At 37.2% G+C, this 22,446-nt stretch overlaps 1 protein-coding gene across 1 annotated transcript in view; it reads right to left on the bottom strand.

The window, feature by feature from the left end:
* LOC139714334 (uncharacterized) overlaps positions 1 to 19,836 on the bottom strand; it is an 87,897-nt gene extending 68,061 nt beyond the window's left edge. The window contains exon 1 of the mRNA XM_071626045.1: positions 19,745 to 19,836. The gene's annotated coding sequence lies outside the window, so the exon portion shown is untranslated. The remainder of the gene's footprint in view (positions 1 to 19,744) is intronic.
* Between the last annotated feature and the right edge of the window lie 2,610 nt (positions 19,837 to 22,446).

A 22,446-nucleotide genomic window follows, 5' to 3' on the forward strand; every position in this document is an offset into this window, starting at 1 on the left:
GTAAATCACAGGACGTTGGGTGATATCAAATTTTGCAAAGCGACAATCATTAGCTCTGGTTTACATTCACATTAGTTTCCATGGCAACAAAAACAGGATGAAGAGCAGTACCGCTCATTGATTAGGGTTTGATTGTAGTTGCAAAAAACATTTCAGCATAATCTTCTCACATTGTTATTCCTTCAAAGTTTATGGAAGCGAACACAAGTTTCATTTCATTTGAACAGGGACAGACAGAATCCTTCCGCTTGGTACAACTGTACAACATTGTATGTGGTACCGCCAGACAAACTATTAATGAGTATGAACATGGAAATCTCTTTACAGCAATTAGAATATCATCCTTTTTTCTTCTTTTTTTTTTTTTGCCAGTTCAGTTTTGGCAAAACAGAATGCAAGATGCATATAAAGTTATTGGTATATTCACAAAACTCACAAGAAAGATTGCAACTCAAACCATCCAAAAGTTTTTCCCTGTGAACTAATATCTATTACGTCCTCTCAAATGTATTAAAATTATACCACATTCCTTATGTTTGCAAAAGGAACTGAAAAAAAAAACTCCAAAGATGATAAGCCATAAAAAACAAACAAACAAACAAAGACACAACACACTTTAAGAATATATCATGCATGTGGGGCTTGTAATAATCATCCAGCTTATTGAAACAAGTCCTTCACTTTATTAAAGTGAATTTTAAAAAAAGACCACTGTACACAGTAACTTGGATAAGTAAATACTGTAGAAAGGCTATTAATGTACAGTACATTGTATATAAAAAAAAAACCAACAAACAAACAAACTACATGTACAAGTAGTGCCTCCATAATATGTCAATGCAAAGGTGGAGAATCATTGCCAGAACATGACTCTTTAAATTACGAAGAGGACTGCGAGTGAATTTTGATACACGCAGTGCCACGCTTTCTTTTAATACCAGACACCTTCCCTTTCATAACTCAATTCTACAGCTCATCCTACAGGCCTCCGCCTCAACTTTCAGCATTTGTAATTCAAATTGTCAATCCCAGGTGAAACACGAAGATGGACTCGTAGACTCAACACCTATCACATTTCTCCTATCTGGCTTTTAGGAAGACTAGTCAAGAGAAATGTACACTCAGTATGAAAGTAAAGGGGCTGTACTAAATTTCCGTGACCCAAGGAATCTCAGGCAACTTTTTTTTTTTTTTTTCCAGGCAGTAAGGACAGCCTCCAAACTCAAACCGTCCCCCCCCCCCCACCTCAAAACCTCTCCACACAAATAAGATTTACCGAGGTTCAGGAACATATTGTATCAATGTAGACATCTTATGAGAAAGTTTTCAAACCCAGATTTTCAACTCACATAGACTGATTTTACTACAACATTTAGACACCTACCGGAGTATACTCGCGACTCATCCTGAATGGGTTAAAGGGACTGTACAGTACTGGTTGAGGTGGGGATTCTTGTTTTGAACATTCCTACATACATGTAAGTGAGATAATGAGAAACCTCTTATGAAATATGAAAGAGCATGTAATTTTAAGAAGGATTTGACGTTATTTGATGAAAATTGGTTTTTACATGGCTGGGATATCCCCCAAACAGAGATGCCACGGGGGAGCTGTCCAAATTTCCTGAAAATCACATGCGAGGGAGCGAAGCGACCGAGGGGGGTGGGTGTGGGAGGGGGGTGTCCCCCCTCCCACGGTAAGGACTTTTTGTTATTTTCGGAGTAGAATTACGGGTTCTGGTGCATATGAGGGGATTTTCACTAGGTGCTTAAATAATTGGTACTTTAGCCATGTTGTAATCAGCCAGTTGTAATCAGCTACACACGTGCTTCTAAAATAAACATAGTAGTACAGTAAAGCTAATTACATGTAATTGATTCCAGCGCTGACACCTATCAGTATGTGAATTAGTATACTGTATAATAATTCACATACTGAATTACTGATATTTCTCATACTTGTCATCACTTCTCATTCACATACTGAATTTATTGATACTTCTCATTCACATACTGAATTACTGATATTTCTGTACAGCAATATCATATGTAAACACCTATGTTAAGATGATCAGTTATATGCAGCATAGAAGACTGTTGTTTAGTTGTTTTTTTTGTACTTTTATTGAAAAAAATGTATTACTATTTTTCATTAATTTCCATTGCCCAATTTCACCATTCAAAAACTGCGACACGTGCGTGCATAACGTAATACGCCTTAACTATGCAGCGCTGTGCATGGTGCCTACCAAGCATTCACATAAGAATTGTTTGCTCAGAATTCTTGATTTTGCTGTTATGGAACATTAATAAAACACATATCATATTAAAAGTAAGATTCTAACCTTTCATTTGAGACAAAGTTTGTTGAATATGCATTCGGCTAGTCGAAGCGATTTATTTGGAAAACCTTGCGTGTCATGGCGAGATCAATTCATTTTGCTTCCATCAGTGACTCCCGGTGATCTTAGCCCGATTATTAGGGCCGGCTAGAAGAATGCAGGGAAACGTACGCCGCATGCGGCTCCCCCTTGCGGAAGGCCGCGGGGCACTATGGTCGCCTGTCTAGCTCTAGCTGCTTCGCGGCGTGCGGCGCACGATTCACGAGCTTTTCTATGAAAAAAAATCTCTGTTCTTTCAAGTTACTTTCGGTACTACAAGCCAATTTGAAGACCATATATTTGAACAGGATAATACCGATCGTCGGTACTATCGCTCGTAATACGCATTACTACAGTAATCAATGCAATGATGACACTCATCAAATTGGCAAATGCTTTGAAAGAAAAACATCGTTGCTTTCATGCTGCATGTATTGCGTACGGAGGTCGTCGAGAGAGACGGAGAGAGCGAATAGGCGCATTATCTCAGTAGTTATTCACGCATTCCCGGAGAATCTGGAAATACGGATTTTTTTGCCAGCTTTCCGGAAATTCCGGAAAGCTTCCCTCTTTTTGGAAAAATCCGGAATTCCGGAAATTTCCGGAAATGTGGCATCTCTGAAAAAAGTGATAATAATAAAAGTCTACAGGCCATGCCTTTTATTAGGATCTCTTTGTTTCACGTTGTTTTTGGATATCTCAGCCATTTCAAAACCGATTTTCATCCCCTTAGAATTGCATGCTCTTTGACATCTCATAGAGTGGTTTCTGAATACAGTGTATCTCTCAAAATGTTAAAAGCTAAATCCTCACCTTGACCTGAACTGTACACACCCTTTAAAATGCGTGCACAACACAGAACTCAATGTTATAAAACATTCAAAGCAACTGTTTGCTAGAGACTACTCAGGATGTCATGAATCTGTCTACACAGTACATACATGTAGTATAAAAGTGATCGCTCTTTTGATTTTGATCTCGATCAAAGCCCGCTGATAGCATTGAGTTGCTCAATGTATGCTGCCTTTCAATAAACACAAATTTGTACATGTTTAGTATGAAAACTGCAGCATGTTTTGCATACTGAAATTGAAATTAAAATATAATTCAGTCCCATACACTGAACATCATAATCAGTACACCGCAAATCTACATGATAAATGTCAATTCTGCCCAAAATTATGCTGCAGAACAGCTTTTATATTGGACACACCCTTTTTTTGTATATGATTAATATTTGTTTGCTTTTAATTCCCCCCCCCCCCACATACATACAACTGTACACTGTAGTCCTACGCGGATACACACGGGTGCTCATTACACATTACACATGTCCATTCCAAACAAAAGTTCATCAGCAATTTCTATTTGATGGTTGTGGGAATTCTGTTATGCACTGCTTGTAATCATTGAATTTTGAAAGATTTTTGTTGCTTTAAATTCCAGTGCTCTATTAAAGTGAATGAATATCTGGCATTTTTGAATAGCTAATCATAGCTTCATGTAGATGTAAATTAACCATCAATTAATCATACGGATAAATGTCACAATCAGAAAAGGGAAAATACAACTCCTACTGATTAACAACAAAATAGTTTATTCAAGGTAAAGTCACAAATCTCACATAATGCGGCAAACACAAAATAATAATCAACAAATGGATGCAATCATTACTGATGAAAGCATTTGGCAAGAAAATGAAAAATAAACAAATTTTTAAATTTCATGATGCATTATCTGACATGAGGAGCGCTTTGAGTGCATGTACACAAAACACCTCCTTCTAGGAAACAGGAGTCCAACGTACTGTACAGTATGTCCCAAAAAAAAATTACAACGGGGCCCTCTGCAATGATATCTTTATAAATAGTGAATCAATCTATATACAAATTCAGGGTATGAAACTATAACTCATTGCCCACATCTTACAGAAAACCCCATTCAATTTGCTTCAGTGGTCAAAGAGAAATAAGGAATTTTGTAGAGGATGTCGGGAATCTCTTCTGTCCAGATTCTGTCTATTATTCACACACAAGAGCATTGAATTGCTAAAATTGGAAGAATCAGACTTATGACATGCTTTACAACAATCCGCATTTCTCTGTGACCGCTTAACCAAATTGAATGGGGTTTTCTGCAAAATAGAGCTAAGATGTTATATTTTAAGACCCTGAAGTAGCACTTAGACAGGTTGATCATATTGGGTGTTATCAACTCGAAAATCTGATCGTAATTTTTGGGGCGACTTACTGCAGTATGTTCCCCCAAAATTACAATCAGATTGGCATTGATAACGCCCAATATGATTACATTTTTAAAATGCTACTTCAGGGTCTTAATATATAACATTTTAGCTCTATTTTGCAGAAATCCCTATTCGATTTGGTTAAGCGGTCACAGAGAAATGTGGATTGTTGCAAAGCATGTCATGAATCGGATTCTTCCGAGTTTAGCATTTCGATGATTTTGTGTGTGAATAAATAGACAGAACTTGGACAGAAGAGATTCCTGACATCCTCTACAAAATTCTGTATTTCTCTTTGACCACTGAAGCAAATCGAGTGGGGTTTTCTGTAAGATGCGGGCAATGAGTTATAGTTTCATACCATGAATTTGTATTTAGATTGATTCAATATCTTTAAAGATATCATTGCGGAGGGCCCCGTTGTAATTTTTTTGGGGACATACTGTATTAACCCATTGAGGATGAGTCCCAAGCATACTTGGGCAAGTTTGTTTGTTTGTTTGTTTCTCTTTTTTCTTTTTTTTTTTTTGGATTCGCTACACTTCTTGTACATGCCTTGAAAGTTGGGGGGGGGGGGGGGGGGTATACATGTATTGTAACACCATGACAATTCTCTTTTGATACTTGTATTAGTACTGCCTCTCATGCCCATGTGCTACAGTATAAGCTGCTTATATTATTCCTCGTTATCATTCAATATCTAACAAGAGTTTCTATGTTTTTTAATAATTTAGTGTAAAAAAAACAATTCTTCTTTGTATAACAATGTGTATTTCAGGAGAGTAGTGTCAAATTCACATGTGGAAGTATAGCTCTTTCTTTTTCTTTCCTTACTGTTAATCTTTACCCATCCATCATTTCTTTGTCATTCTTATCTGATTTTGATTCTGATTTTGATTTGGTGGGGGCTACGTTGATGGATTGAAGAATTTCTTTATAGAATTGTGAAATTGTGAAATTCATCAATGATGCCCCATTTTTTCTTTTTTCTTTTTTTTTTTTTGGGGGGGGGGGGGGGCAGAATTATTCAAAATACCAAAAAATACTACTCTACACCGCAACACCACACAACTGTCTAGTGAACTTTTGTTGTTCAAGAAAATTTTTTTTTCATTCACATTGTTTTTATGAATACACATACATTGTACTCTATGTACACCGTACATGTACACTCCACTATACTGTGACATCAGAAATTGTTATAGAGTTCCCATCTATAGAGTATGAAACATGGAATTAACCCAAACTTTGAAAAGTTGTTATTTTTTTTAGAAAACAGATCATCCAATTTTCCTCAAATACGTGTTTGAGTGTTTAACTTCCATATCTTTCTGTATTCCCTGAAGCCAAATAGACATGTTTGGGAACCACCCCTTTCAGGTTTACACATTCATATGAGAACAAATTCTGCACAATTTCCACCATTCTGCTTCTAAAGATTGATGATATAAAATCATAACAAAGAGCAGAAAATAACTAGTATTGTCATTAAATGCAACCAAACTGGTGCAGAGATAATCAATGTGATGTTTGACAGTGACAAAACAAGTTCTTCCTGTACCCTTCATCAAACAGTAATCCTAAAATCATCACAACAGCTGAAAATATGACAATCCCGGAGATACCCGGTAATTCGGTTGGCAGGGAGATTATGCAGATGATATCCTCAGGTAATACTTAGAGTGTTTGTGATTAACCACCAAATGATGTGGTATTTGGTCATGATGTGGGTGAACAACTATCAAGAATCCTCTATATTTTGTTGAATTATTTCATATTCAATCAGTTTTTTAACGTCGTACTCTGGGTTACAATAAACTTGGTGAGGGTAATTTTCGGTGATAAACATGCAAAAAGATATTGTTGCATTACTGAATTCTCACCTCCATCAATACTACCATCCCTTTGATACAGACTACATCTGTACCTGCATTCTCTTCTCCCCCTCCCCCCCCCCCCTCATAAAGACCAGGAAGCTGAGATGAAGTCCTATTAAACCACAAATAAAGGCCCCACCATCTGCTTCTCAAAGAGACGGTATCTAAAGGGGTCCATCTCCTCACCCGCCTGTGTAATTTACTCTTAATGCCACCTCCTGCTTCCCTGCCTCTCTGAACGTAGCCGAGAGCAAGGTATCCTAGCAACCCACAAACACACTACCAGCTTCCACTCACTGGACACGAGTACCTGTAAACTATTATGCGACCCATTTCACGCTAATGGAGGTAAGCATCGTACCTGCAATTAAATCTCAGCCAGCACTCATTAGTAAAAAGGGGAGCGAGCCTTAGAGGCCAAGCTCATTCACTCTGCTTTAACTCTTTGAAGACAAGCTAATTTTGCTATAACATGCACTTCCAATACACACCTACCGGAGTATACTTGGGACTAATCTTCAATGGGTTAATTCAACATATAAATCTCACATTAAAGTCATATTGACAGAAACACAAACAAAAAAATAAAGAAAAAATGATATTTCACAAAAAAAAGAAAAAAAAAAGGATTAGTGGTGTACATATCTAATTTCAATAGAAACATGTGTTTTTGTACGTGTAATTAAGCTATGTAGAAAAACCAAGAATTCAGGATGCTACATAAGCACAAAGTTTGCCCGAATGCCCAGAGCAAGTGAAAATCAAATTTGGGCAAGTGTTTATGGACGATGAGAAGAAATGCTTGCCCGAATAGAGCAAGAAAAAAGTTTTGAAGCCACCTGTTTTTCACTTATTCCCCCTCCCAACAAACCCACAAAGTCACCCATACAGAAGCCCAAAGATAATGGCTGTTTTATAGATCATAATGTAACCCACTTTACATCTCATTTCAGCAACTTTCTGACACCTACATGAAGAAGCCCCAATGCAATGCAATGCCAACACTCGATCAGTCCCATTTTTTTACTCCATTGTGTTTAAGCATGCAAATCAATGTGTGCTGTTCATTCAAATGATTGTGTTTTATTAAGCCCTTGACTTACGCATGATTTTCTATGTTATTCCCTTATATTTTAGACTTTCTTTTCAGGCAAGTAAAATTAATATTCAGGCAAGTGTTTTGCAGCAAATTTGAAAATCTGCTTGCCAGACCGGGCAAGTGGTAAAATAATGTTATGTAGCACCCAGGAATTGCCAGTGTACCAACTGGCCATTCAAAATGGAAGGTGGGTTTATAGTAATGATGCAACTTGATGCCAATGATGCCACTTGAGTTGAATGAAGACGTGACTCTTATTTCAAGCAGCGTACAACATGTACAGGCGTACATGTACAACCTGTACATTGTACAACACATGTATCTCACATTCCACAACAAAACATTGTTCTGGAAACTCAGCTTAAGAAACAGGACATGCTTGTCACTGTACATTGTATTCTCATACAAGCTAGAATCACATTCTGCTCAATTCTGCACGCAAAATCTCTACCTCATACACATTGTGCATTCAATATGATGTTTGAAAGATGGAGGTAATTTGAACGAAACTTGTATTGTACAGTACAGTATACTGTGCTAACCCATACAGATTTTCAACTCGTTACAAGTGATCCCTATTCATATCTTCAATGAGATACAATGTACATCCCATGAAAATTGGTTTACAATTTCATGAAATGATATTGGAATAAAAATCTGAATGACTACCATTTTGATATATTTTCAAAGACCACATAGACATTTACAAGGCAAATATTACACAGGATTTCACACTTGGTATCTTGAATAGTGCCAAGTAAAAAAAAAAGGAAAAAAAGTATATTTTTCTTTAAAAACTGAAACTTCAGACTACCTTTGAAAAAGTTACTGTACTCTTCCAACATCACAAATTGATACAGAGTTCCACTCTGAGAGAGGGTCTGGGTGGTACATGGAATTACCCAAACTTGAATTCACTTTTGAATAGAATAGCTTACAAAATGTAGGTGTTGTATTTCCTCAAACTTTCAAAGTTCTTTACTGTCCTTTCTGCATTTACTGAATCCACCTATAATCTTTAAAGGATTGTATTTTGAGAAAAAAAATTACACATCATACAAACATACTGTATCCACTTGAATACAAGGCACAGATTAAAATCAGAAAAAAGAAAACAAATGGTAGACGATTAATCAAAGCATGTAAGTCTCGCACAGGAAACTTTAATACAAACTTTGCAGCTTCATACAGTGTATGCTTCCACGGTAGTAGCAACCTCAACATGCAAATTAGATGAAGTGATGATGTCAAGAAGCAGAGAAGTATCACAATTTTCCATCAAGATCTTACCACACAGAGGAGTTCCTTTTAAACTATGTCACTGAAAAGAGGTGTGTGCGTACAGCTGTTTGCCAAGCTGGCAAGCTCCACACTGTGCTACAAATCCTAAAATCAAAACGCAATGCTGTCCGACCCTCGCGCAATATCAGTCAAATGTCGATCGCAAGCGAACGGAGACAGTGACAGCGAGCAGGCGGTGCGATGGTCACGTGCATCCGTCATCCAAATCACAAGGACACCTACACTTTTAAACTGGAAAAGAGAGGAGAGAACTCCCGGACAGGGACACAGGGACGAGTCACTCTCCACTTTACTGGCACTCACCCTGAACTTGCTCAGTCCATCGCATTGGGCAAATAACCACCACTCTGGCTGCACTGGAAGTAGCCTCAACACAAGCGGTTATGATTTTGCATGTCATTAATCATAGGTTTTTAACCCCTCGATGAAGAGCTCATTTTGCTACCTAACTCTAAAGTGCATTTCCCTCAAACATCTGCTTGAGTATACTCTTGACAAATTCTCAATGGGTTAATTATTATACCCAAACCCAAGGACAGGAAATTAATGCGGCAAGCAAAGGGTTACCCTTTTCCATAGGTCTGGGTATGAAATTTGTGCACATTTGACTCATTGGCAAAGAAGGCATTTCTCTTGTTTAAAATTACTGTGATATGCAGCAATATTCCAGATTGCTTGTTTTCAAATTGAGTATAGAAATAAAGGAAGTAAACATTGAAAGAATATGAAGTACAATGTACAGTCAAACCTGTACAACGTAGCAGCCACTCGAGGGAGACAAAAAAGTTGCCATTGTAGACAGGTGGCTGCTATAGACAGGGTCATTCATGGATTTTCTCTTGTTGTCATCCCAGATTAGCATTTTATAAATTTTCATGTTTAAAAAGGTGATTCTCTATTATGATTTGCTTTTCACCACATTTTACAATGTTTAGTACTCAAAGATAACAAGAATATGAAATCAAACTTTCAGAATGAAATTTCAGAATGAAAACATACCATGTAGTAGTTAAATGCCATGTGAAACATCAATTGAAACATTCTCACAAGTTGTCCTTTCACAGGCCATGCCAATGCTCCACTCTGCCTCAACTAGAAAAGCACTCTGAGCGCAAACCTCTGCCAAGCAGCTACTTTCCAAATACTCTTCCATAGAGATCAGTGATTTCCAGCCATACATATATGCATGCTGAAAAATAGTCTGATTTCCCAATATATAGAAGCCTTTGTTATACAAATGATGCACAGGATAGAGTGCGTTAGTGTAGGCGTAGTGCACTCGAGGGTATTTACAATTGTGAAACATGCACGAGGCGAAGCCGAGTGCATGTTGCACTACATTGTAAATACCCGAGAGTGAGCTACGCCTACACTAACGCCACGAAATAATCCTGTGCATCATTTGTTTTATAAAATGGGTCGAAAATTTGAAAACTAACATCATTTTTCAGCGTTTTTCACGTACCTTTGTGGGTCAAGACGTCCGAAGATGTTCGTCCCAAACTTTTACGCACGTCGCACTCGCGGAAGTCCCGCACATACAGTATAAGTATAATGGGGGGTTGGGTTTCCGGACACCCGCATGAAAACTTACTTATTTTACATAGAATATGCACCCTTTACCTTAAAGACTTGATATAGACTCCTCATATAGGCCTACTAGACAACATACTCTGAAAACGGCGTGAGAATTAACCTGCTAAATCGTTGGATTTGCTCTTCAAAGTGACTCCATGTACGCGTCCGGTCCCATAACGCTTGGTCTACTGTACTGTACAAAGTGTACGTATAGTACAGTATACGTACGTACGCCACATATGTTATGCACAAGGGAAGACAGGCCGGCCGGCCGGCAGCCCGAACTAGAAGTTGTTTACAGGATTGACAGCGCGTACGCGTATGCATGCAATTCATCAAAGGAGCCGCCGCGCGCACAGACGATCGGCAATCTACCATAGGATTACAGGCAGTGCAGTTGTACTGAAGTAAAGGAAGGAGGTGTGTCTCATTTCAGCGCTTCCTATTGGCTACATTCTTGAACCCATTTTATAATACATCATAAACCCTCAGCTGCGCGGCGCGCCTCGCCCTAGCAGAAACTAGAGCACGCATTTTAAAGTGCGCGTATGAAAACCTAAAAAATGCGCAGCTTGAACTCGCAAGTTCATTGACCCTTCCTGCCAAAATATCGAAAATCCTTCATAAAATCCACAAAAATTTCCGGATCACTCCCAAAAATTAATCATCTGTTCCTTGTGTCATTCTCAAACTTCCTGCAAGTTTCATCCAAATCCGTGCACAACTTTTTGAGTTATTATGCACACGGACAAACAAACAAACTAACTAACAAACAAACCAACAGTAATGAAAACATAACCTCCTCCCTTGGTGGAGGTAATAAAGACAAGCAAGAGGACAGATTAGGCCAAATCCCTCTGATGTGAGAAATTCAATACATCAGTGGTTTAATAGAAGTTGTATGTACTTTATGGTGTGCACTCAAAAGTTGAAACATAAGAGGTTGACAAAGCCCTTGAAAAGGGATGATCCTTCGATAAGGCACAGATTACCTGATAATCTGGAATGTGGAGTTATATCTGAGGTTTCTGATTTGGAGATCCTGAACAGTGAGAATAACCTGTGTGCATGTACCATGTACAGTACACGTACATCACAACACACAGATCAAGTCAGAATATATAGTTAACAAACGTTAAGTCTGCATAAGTCACATTGGCCTCTAAATGCCTTTACTATCTATATAATACTTTTTTTTTTATTAAACACACACATTTCCATCATACCCAATTTCTGAAACAAGTTTCAATCAAGAAGTCAGCTCACAAACTTTGAGACAATGTGGTCATGATTTCACTGCTTTTGGTCAGCAGTGTTAACATCTGTACAAGTATGAATACATCGAATGTACCATGCAATCTGCACTGCTTGCAACAAAAACAAAACAAAAGAAAAACAATGGATAATTGGCTGCATATTTTAGATAGAAATCTGCCAAACACCATTAAATTTTGAGATTCATTGTATTGTATTGTATTGTATTTTTTTTTTTTTTGGGGGGGGGTTATTCAATGGGGGAGGGTTGCAACAGAATGCTACGATTGACAGAGTCCACTCTGTCAAATGGTTTAAAGACAATGAATATCATTGAATAACACAGCATAGAACACATAATACTTGCTCTTGACTGTCCTCAGCATTGTACAGATTACATACAATGTATATAAATCCTATAGACCCAATAGTGTTTATACAGGTCTATTAAAAGTTCTGTACTCCACTGTAGCCTTGGGGAATGTTTTCTCATGTTTCTGTTTGTAATATTTTTATTCTCGCAAAGATCATAGCTTTTCTTTTTGAATGAATTATGAAAATACATCAGTGTATGCAACATAAACACCACAACCCTGGTAATAAAACACTTAAACACATACAATGTACCGGTAATTGAATGGGAGTCTTCAAGTATGATATTCCTTCTAAACTCTTTGGGTGACTTGAAGTCTTGGTTTCAAGAGGTTTACTTTCGTTAAATGAGTCACAATTGATTACCTTTTGAAAAGTGAGTCACAAATAACAGCCAAAGACTGCTATATGACATCGGAGCCAGGTTTGAAAATATTGCACGGTTCCGTGGGGGAGCACGTGCCAACCGTGCAAACTGCACGGGTTTTGGTGTCAGGGACTGCAGGAAGCTGGCATGTCAGAAGCAGGAAGAGGTCTCACAAAGCGCTTCTCACAACTTGGCACGCTTCCACCACGGGACTCGTCACTCCACTGCCTGGCTCCATGTTCAACTACACATTCCCTCACGCAGCCAGCAATGCAGTATTAAATTCATACTGCACGACCTCGACTGTATGCACTTTCATTTGCAATCATTATGAACTGGATCTTTAAAATTCACCTGGTACATGTACAGTGTGTACATGCATGAATTGGTACACACATACAAATTGTACACACCTACGTTGTAATACAAATGTTGTACAATGTACAGTGTACTTGCACAAAAATTTACCTCCTTTGCATCTGAGTATACAATGCAGTAGACTCATTCAATGTACAGTACAGGCCTACAGTTATTCCAGGTAGATCGGTTTCTGTCTGTTGTTTGGTTATCCATTTGAGGACAATTTTAGCTAAAATCATCAATCACCACCTACACCATGTACAGTATCAGTGAACATTATGCCAGCGACTTCCTCATGGACTGAGATTTCAGGGTACAGAGACTACAGCTCATATCATCTTTGTTTCCATGGATGAAATTTGATAATTAGTATTATTTACAAGAGAGTGTCAATAATATGCTAGCTATGTGAGACATGCAGTGCCAGTATCTCCTTTTCCAAAGTGTAGTAGGCCCTAATGTAGACCATACAGTACACACAGGTGGAGTTTTAAGCAGTGAACAGGAAGTGTGCTGAAGTCACATGACAAACGTCAGTACAAGTACAGCTGTATGGCAGCAAATTTCATGCAAAGAGCAAAACTTCACACTCCGGCTTGTGATTTTTCCAATGGTGAAGTTTCAGGGGTAGTGTCAGAAAGTTGCTCAGCAACTGTCATCCAAACTTTGTGAAATTTTGTGAACAACACTATTTTTCATTTATCCACAATCTTTGTTATAATACTTTTCATTTTGTTATGTGGGACTATGCAATTGGGGTGCCGAATCAATAGTGGACTACAACGACCACACATGCATGTCATCTCTTGAAGTCTTCAGCTATACCCAGGGATGCCAGTTAGAATGAAAGTGAGGGCCTGAAATACATCTACATGAAGCTCCTTTGTACATGAACAAGCCTAAACTTTAAAACTGCCAGGGCCTGAATTCAGGCTTTTGCCTGAAAACTGGCATCCCTGTATACCAATGCGTCTCACTTAAAAGTACACCAGAACAGCCCGAGTTTCAGACCTGTCTGTGTTTTAAAAAGCCCTTCTGGAAAAACCAAATGGACTGATCTACAATGTTCTATCAAGGATATTTTGAAAGCAGCATGTTCATCTCATTAATGGTAGGTAAGACTCAAAGTCAAATGGTCATTGAGTATCATACAACTTTTATCAAAATTCACATTGTCCTCAGCATGTTATTCACAAAATTTGCCAAAATAGAATTCACAATGCCTAGAAGCGAGACTACTTTAAGGGGCAAGACATTTCTTACTTTGATAAATAAATACAGAGTTTTAATCAAACCCATTAATAGCACCTCTATACAGAGGCTCATTGCACTACAACTGATACTTACTGTAGTACTCACTGAAGGAAGCAGTAAATTGCACACTATTAGGATATTTGTTGCACACTAGAGTGACACAGTATTAATACCAACGAGGCCAAAAAAAAAAAAAAAAATCTACTACTTTTCTCTCATCCACACCCACAAACTCACACATCATACACAATTAAGGGTGGGCCTGGCATGGTCTGTTTGGCAGCCACAATGGCAAAATCAACAACATTGTAACTACAACTGTATTTGGGAAACTAGTAAACATACACTGTAGAGGAATGTCATCACTAGGTGCATTCACGTTGGAATTATGTACCTTGGTAATAGATAGCATGAATTCGTTGCCAGCATTCACGTAGGCAGAATACCACAGTGATAGATACTGTCACATTTCAGTGAGTTGGTACCAATATTACAGTATTCAAGAAATACTGAAATACTGACAGTAGATTAGATGTGCACCAAAACAAAGTATTTTTTTTTTTTGTAAGTAGTATTACAGTAGTAAATCTGCCCAAAATCAGAAAGAAATTTATACCAAATTACCAATTTGCAAGAGAAAAGAACAAGAACTTGTTTTTGTGTGTTGCCAATTTAAGCATCAATTTATAAAGTTACAAAGTAAAATTATAAGTCTAAGAGGATTTTGAATACTGGGAGTATTGTGGAACAGAAACACACAATTACAATGTACATATATGAAGAACAAAGGAAACAATGGAAAGAGAATTCTTTACTACTCCTTGTGAAATGCTATTCCTGCACTATGCTATGAAGAGTAAACATTGTAGTAACAGAAAAATAACTCTTTAATTTGCCTTCACTATTCAATACTAACTGTGGATAGTAAATATTGTGATAAAAAAGATGCATCACCTACACATACAGATGTACAACTTCAGCATGGTGGTTTCTGGGACATGACGTGTTAATGCCATAGAGCAATAACATTGATATGTACCAGTACAAAATGTCCAGCAGTTAATGCAGACATATCATAGACTCAATATGCACTGTACAAAGAGATTAGGGCAAGAGTAGCCTGATCAGGGAAGCAAGCAAAGTATTACCCCATGAATGGAGCAGAAGCCTAAACAGGAAAACAGCCAAAAGTAAATATACCAGAGAGTGCACCCGAAATCATTGTGTTTGTCTATGTAATACCCAAAGTTTACTCAAGTGCCACAACTCCCAACACGATCCCAACTCAAGTATGCATGGTGCCACACATACCGCACAAATCAGGGCCGAAGTGCTTTGTCAAGATAGACTGCGTTCATGCGAAACTAGAATTGCATTTCTAAACACGTTTAGTCGCTAAACGTGTTTACTTGCGTTGCGTTCATGCGATTTTTCCATTTAAACGCGTTTCAAAACGCCGATCTGAAACGCGGAAAAAAGGGCGTTTTGAATCATGATTCTGCCAGAATCACGATCGCAGAAGCCGCATGAACGCAACCGTGATTTCAATCATGATTCTATGACGTCATTGTGCACTGTGCGCATGCGTGTCTCATGAATTATCCCACACGTCAGCTTCTTGTTCTGTTCACACGCTTGTGTACGTCTTATGAATCGTGTGTTTCGGTACCATACTTGCATTTGTTGGTTTACATCAACGCCATACACCGATTCTATGCTAGTATCCAGCTGTTTAATATAATAATACATGTAATTACTCTCTGATTGAGTTGATAATAGTAATGGCTGCAGCGCTGTATCTACCAAGGGAAACAATTGGAGAGACGAAGAATTAAGATTTTTTGATCTGTGGGCAGAGCCTGAATGCCACAGCTTTTTTGTTGGAAAGTATTCACCGAAATATAAACGTAAAGGCCTATAATAAATTGACTGATCAGTTGGCATAAGGTGGTCTGGCTCGAGTTGCAGAGACAAGGTCAAACTGCGCAGTATGCTGCGCAATGGCAAAGAATGAGCAGAGCCAGAATCAGCGTTGCGAAAGCCCGCATGAACGCTCTTCCGCTGAGACCGTGATTTGAAACGCCGTTTTGAATCATGATTCATGTTTGTGATTCTGGCTACGAAATTCGCATGAACGCGGCCTTAGAACAACAATGCCCGTTCTCACTTAACAGAAATCACAAAGTTACAACTGCTAATGTTTGACCTTTTCAATCACAAAGGAAAGGAGAAATTGTGATGTTACTGCACTTGACAAATGTTTGGAGTTTTTCCGCATCATAATGTGTACATAGTGTGCAAGTGTACACTTGGCTTGGCAGTCTCCAATTGTATGCGTACAAATTGTAACTCATAGTACTGTACGTGTATGCCGAATATTTCGCAAAGTTTTTACTTTCGCGAATTTCGTGAGTCAGGTGCTATTCCCAAAATTAAAGACACGCGAAAATATTGTATGCGTGTACACTTCTCCGTTCAGTACAGGACTCCATGATCGCGAATTTAACTACTCGCGAAGTTGTCGGGAATTCCCGATTCAAGAAAATTTAGACTATTCGCAAAATACATGTATATGGCGTATACAGTACATGTACATTGTAAATACACAATACGCGAAGGGCACGATTCCTCGCACTGACTTGGATGGATCTTACGACCTCTGAAAATTAAATTAAATTTATGTATAGTTTATAGGCTTCATTTTCCACATATATTAACAAAATAACAAAGGTAAATTTCTGATTATAAACTGATATTTTTCCATTAGTTTTGAGTCTTGTCTTTGTCTTGTACAAATTGTGTGACTGATTTCCCCCCCCCCCAAAAAAAACAACAACAACAAACAAACATGAATATACTATCACACATCAAAATTTGCAGGGGGTAGCAACAAACAAAGGCACAATTGGACATGTACATACAGTGTAACTGTACATCTCCAACCATTTCTTCTCTTTTTGTTTCTTTCATCAAACATACATTGCAATGTTGTGAATGAATCAATATGAATGAATAAATTAATGAATTTAATTATAAAAATATACCGGTATATATATATACATGTATTTTAACTCTTTTTTTTCCTTTCAAATACCACATTATAATCTTGTTTTAATAGAAAAAAAAATTATTAACTAATAGCTAAATGCATTCTTCAAATCCATCCTTTGTAGCCAGGTTAAGTTTTTAGGGATGTGTTGCCAGAGGTAAAAGAAATCAGTGCGAGTATAGAGCTATAATTAATCCAAAAACCAATTCTTGTTGTCAATGGGCCTGTAGCATCTAGTGTACATTACTACATGGTGGTGAATGGTGCAAGTTGTGGTACATTTGCTAATGGTATACAGCTAAAGCTTTCTCTTCACGAAAGTTGGCTCAGAAGAACTCTGGCTCACAGTCTCTTGAGAAATTTGGACCTTCCAGACAGAAATTAACAAAATGCCTACAAGTCGTTAAGGGCTTTGCTATTACAGTATGTAAACTATTGTCCTTTTCTAACTCTTTCTTTCATTTTTCCACGCAAACTTTATTTATGACCCCCCTGAGAGGAAACCGCAACCTGAAACATGACACATCCTAAGTCTGCCAGCTTGACGATTCGTGTGCCCTCATCGAACTCCAGGATGTGGCGGGCCGAAAGTACCAGCAACATGTTTATGTTAAAAACGTGACAGTTGTTCAGTAGTACAGTACCTGTATAATCAATGTATGTCAAAATACACCATGCCATGCATCTCTGGCTCAGCCTGAGAACATTTTATTGAGCAATCACAGAAAAATTTGTATGAAGAACTCACTACCAACTCAGGAGAATGCGACAAGCCATGAATTATGACCTGTAGTTCTGCTCTATGAATAATTAGAAATTGTAGATGAGAAAGGGGGACAGCGTGTTGTATGCTTTTTTTAACACATTTATAATGGTGTTTGTTGTCGCGAAAAAACAAACAGAACATACATTCGTACAAATGTAGTTCATGCATACTGTAGGATACTGACAAACTATTTCAGGCAATGTGAATAACCTTGGAAACTAAAAAAAAAAAATGCATTTGGTTTGAATTTCTGTCAAAGTTTTGGTCTCAATCCACGCTCATACTTTACAAAAAATAAATAATAACAATAATGAACACAGAATACACAAACTATCAATTTTTAAAACACTATCAATCACACAAATGCACCAAAAAAAAAAAAAAATAATAATAAGTCAATCCACCCAAATCCACATTTGGACATTAACACAAAGCCCATACATGTACATATGTACATTGCACAAGTACTGGTATTTTGAGTCCCTATGAACTAGCCTGGTTTGAATATCGAATGCTGATTGTTCTTCAAAGTATCAACATGACCGAATGGAAGCAATGAGTTTTCCCCACTTGAACAGTCTGGACTTTGACAGGGTGTGTCAAAAGCTACAGCATTACTTTCAATACTTTGACCTGGTTCTCCTTTTTATACAGTCAGTCATTCCTCACAACCTATTCTAGTTTCCCATGTACATTTGTAGAAACCTGTTTTGATTTCTTTCTCTTTTATTTGTTTTTTTCCCCTCTGCTCCACAAATAAATCCACATTTTTCCTCCCCACATAATCTCTTTAGCAAGCAGGACCTTGGGGTCTACACACACATTCTAGTGTGTAATACGATTTCAAAGGAAAACGTTATCCACAGTGTAAATTTGGAAGCAAGTCTACATTCCTGTGTATTCCAATAGTGTAAACCTTGAGAGAGACAAAAAAACTATGTCCATGATGCTTCAGGAGTCCTCTATATTAAAGGGTGTGTACAGTTCTGGTCAAGGTGAAGATTTAGCTTTTAACGTTTTGCGAGATATTCAGAAACCACTCCATGAGATGTCAAAGAGCATGCAATTCTAAGGGGTATCAAAAGTTTATTCGATGAAAAATCGGTTTTGAAATGGCTGAGATATCCAAAAACAAGGCGAAACAAAGAGATCCTAATAAAGTTGTGGCATGTCACCTTTTATTATTAACACTTTCTGGGATATCTCAGCCATTTGAAAACCAATTTTCATCAAATAAACGTTGAATCCTTCTTAAAATTACATGCTCTTTCATATTTCATAAGAGGCTTGTCATTATCTCACTTAGGAATGTTCAAAACATGAACACCTACTTCATCCAGTACTGTACAGTCCCTTTAAGCGTTGGTATAGTTCTGGTTGAGATGGGGATGCAGGTTTTAATTTTTTTGTGTGTGTGAGATAATTGGAAACTACTTCAATAGATGAAATATCAAATAGCCTCATACAATTCTACGAGCAGTGCAAAACTTATTTGATGAAAATCGATTTGAAATGGCTGAGATATGTATCCAATTACAAAGTGGTCCTAATAAAAGGTGGGTCCCACCTTTTACTAGGACCACTTTGGTTTACTTTGTTTTTGGTCATCTCAGCCATTCAAAATTTCAGACTTTGTGGTAGAAAGTATAAATTTTCATCAGTTTTGTAGTGTTGGGGGTGTAGCGCTGTTGATGTGGGCGCTGATTGCCCGATGCTGTGATTCGCACAGCATCTAGTCGGGCTAGGTTAGAAGTACAACATGTAGGTAGAGGTTGGGGAAAATACATGTATTGTAGTGTATGAATATGAAACTGCAGTATAGAAAACAAAATATACTTACCATGTACGACCTATTTGTAGATTGAACTGAAAGATCCTACGAGAAAAGCCTCTGACATGTAGGTGTTGCTGGCATTAGAAAACAGTTTTCTGTATAAAGAAACAAAAGACATAGTTTTACACGATAAATGCACATAATACGTTGTTTCTGGCAACAGAAACACGAGGTGGTAGGTGTAATACACTGATTCGATATTGCACTTGCGGAAAGTTTGGTATTCACTCATTTATGCTTCATATATTATATACATTATATCTTCACAAAGAAGCAATTACCACACTGACACTGAAAGTTACTGTATTAACTCTATTCAGTGCTTGAGACCACCTGTCCAAACACATGAACAGAATCTTCCTAAAATGTCCTTTCTTGTAAAGACATTAAAAGCAAAATCAAATGGAATAATTAAGTTCCTTTTTCCTTCTCAGAACAACTAACATAAACATTAAAGGAGTTGTCTCCTGTACATGAATGAGTACACTGTACATCAACCACATACAGTATGTACAGTGTATCTTGAAAGTCATGCCTCGCAGTGCAATATAGGGCAAGTCCAAGATAATGCGCGCGTTACGTATGGGACATTCAGAGACTTTTATGACCTGAAAAATAGTGTTAATGGCCTTTGATCATATTGAACTTCATCATGGTGATTGATATCTAGGAGAAGTATAAACATGTAAAAGATTGAGAAAAATGACCTTGACAATTATATTCTAGAAGAGAAAATATGTGCCGTTACGTATGGGACCAGAAAACTTTTGTTTTTTTGAACATTTTTTTCAACCTCAAAACTCTCTGAAAGTATTTCATTCTATAACTTGTAACTCACTGTGATAAAAGTCACAACACTCAAGATTATCACAGGTAAGTTTCATGTCATTAGGCAAAAAGCTCTAATTACAGGTTCTAATTAAAGACAGACATGACGTGTTACGTATGGGACAGTTACGTATGGGACAGTTTGTCCCCCATTCATTTAGTGTGTGAAGAACCATGTTTATGGGAATTTTGCATAATTATTGTAGTAAAATCAATTGAAACTACTCAAATACTGATCCAGATTGTCAAGGAAACATTATTCCCCGAATATTCACCATCATAATCATATTCAATCATATTTTTATATTTTTATGACCAACCTGAGTATGCATGCCCTTTGTCCCCCATTCGTTTAGTGTGTGGAGAACCAAGTTTATATGGGTATTTTGCAAAATAATTTTGCAAAATAGCCATAAACAATTTTTTGCATAAATATTGAGGTAGAATCAGTTGAAATTACTCAAATGCTGTTCCAGATTGACAAGGGAACAATATTCCCCGTGTATTTACCATCATAATCATATTTAATAATATTCTATATTTCTTATGACTAACCTGAGTATGTATGCCCTATTTTTATCAGGATAGTTACTACTGAAAAATTGAATAGTTTAAAGTGTTTACTTCCATTGATGAAGGGCAGTTTGCCATTTAGTTTCAACAAAAAATGACTTGACACAAGAAATATTAATTTTAATAAATAAGCAATACCTGCTGCGTGGAACCCCAGTGATCGAGTAGATATATGTCTGTCTAGCAGTCAGGTCATTGATTCGTGTCACACCTCGGTATGTATACCCATGAATTTTGTCGTGGCTACATTGTACTATTGAAACTGAATAAGGACTATTTGTGTATCACTTGCAATAAAAAGGAATCATTTTACTTTACATATTTTTTTTGTATATGTCACAACCATTTCAAATTGGATCTCCATCACATAAACTTTGAATTCCTCTAGTTTTAGGATTGTATGCTCTTTAGTAATTCATATAATTGGTTTCCAATCATCTCATTAAATGTTGAAAACTGAATTCCCATTTCTACAAAAATTATACCATCCCTTTAATGCTGATTTTTCATTGTGCATTTTGCCATTTTCCCCTCCCCCTTTCTGAAAATTGTTCAGTCAAGTACATGCATTGTTTCAAGTGTCTAAAACTCAAAAAGTAGCTACAATGTTGGGATGCTTTCTTCAGGATGATTGACCATTTGTGTACTGAGAGACCTTCCCAGCTAGCTACATGCATTCAAATGCAATATGTATGGGGATGTCCCATACATAACGCATTTGTCCCATACGTAACATTATTTTAATGCCTAATAGAATATATTTCTTTTACTGTTTTTTCTTTTTTCTATGGTATTTAGTTTCTCTAAACAATAAATTAGAACTTTCCAAAAGGGCATTAAAATATCCATAGCAATTTCAGAAAAAACCTAAAAAAATGACCTCAATTTGTTACGTATGGGACATCTCATGATAAGACACGAGCTAATTTGCATAATCATTTGCATAATCCCTAAATTTTTATACCAAGTTAAACTATTTGATGAACTTCTTATGTCCACATATTAATCAAATATCATATGCTTTCCTTTGAATTAATATGAATTTTTATAAATGTCCCATACGTAACGCTGTATTTCACATTTATGCAAATGAAGCCCTTGAAATTTGCATAAACTTACATAATATCATTTTTTCCTCCATGGAAATCAAAACTTCAACTCATAAGCTTCAAAATGATACCAAACACGTCAATATTGAGCAAAGATGAAATTTTGCCTTCTGAGGGGACCTTATCTTGGACTTGCCCTATAACATACAGTGCATCACTTGAAATATTGCCCCATAGATTTTCACAACAAAAGCTTAT

Source organism: Diadema antillarum, unplaced genomic scaffold (assembly GCF_040938485.1).
Source record: "Diadema antillarum isolate AM-2024a unplaced genomic scaffold, OU_Dant_1.0 seq00002237_RagTag, whole genome shotgun sequence".
Lineage (NCBI taxonomy): Eukaryota > Metazoa > Echinodermata > Echinoidea > Diadematoida > Diadematidae > Diadema > Diadema antillarum.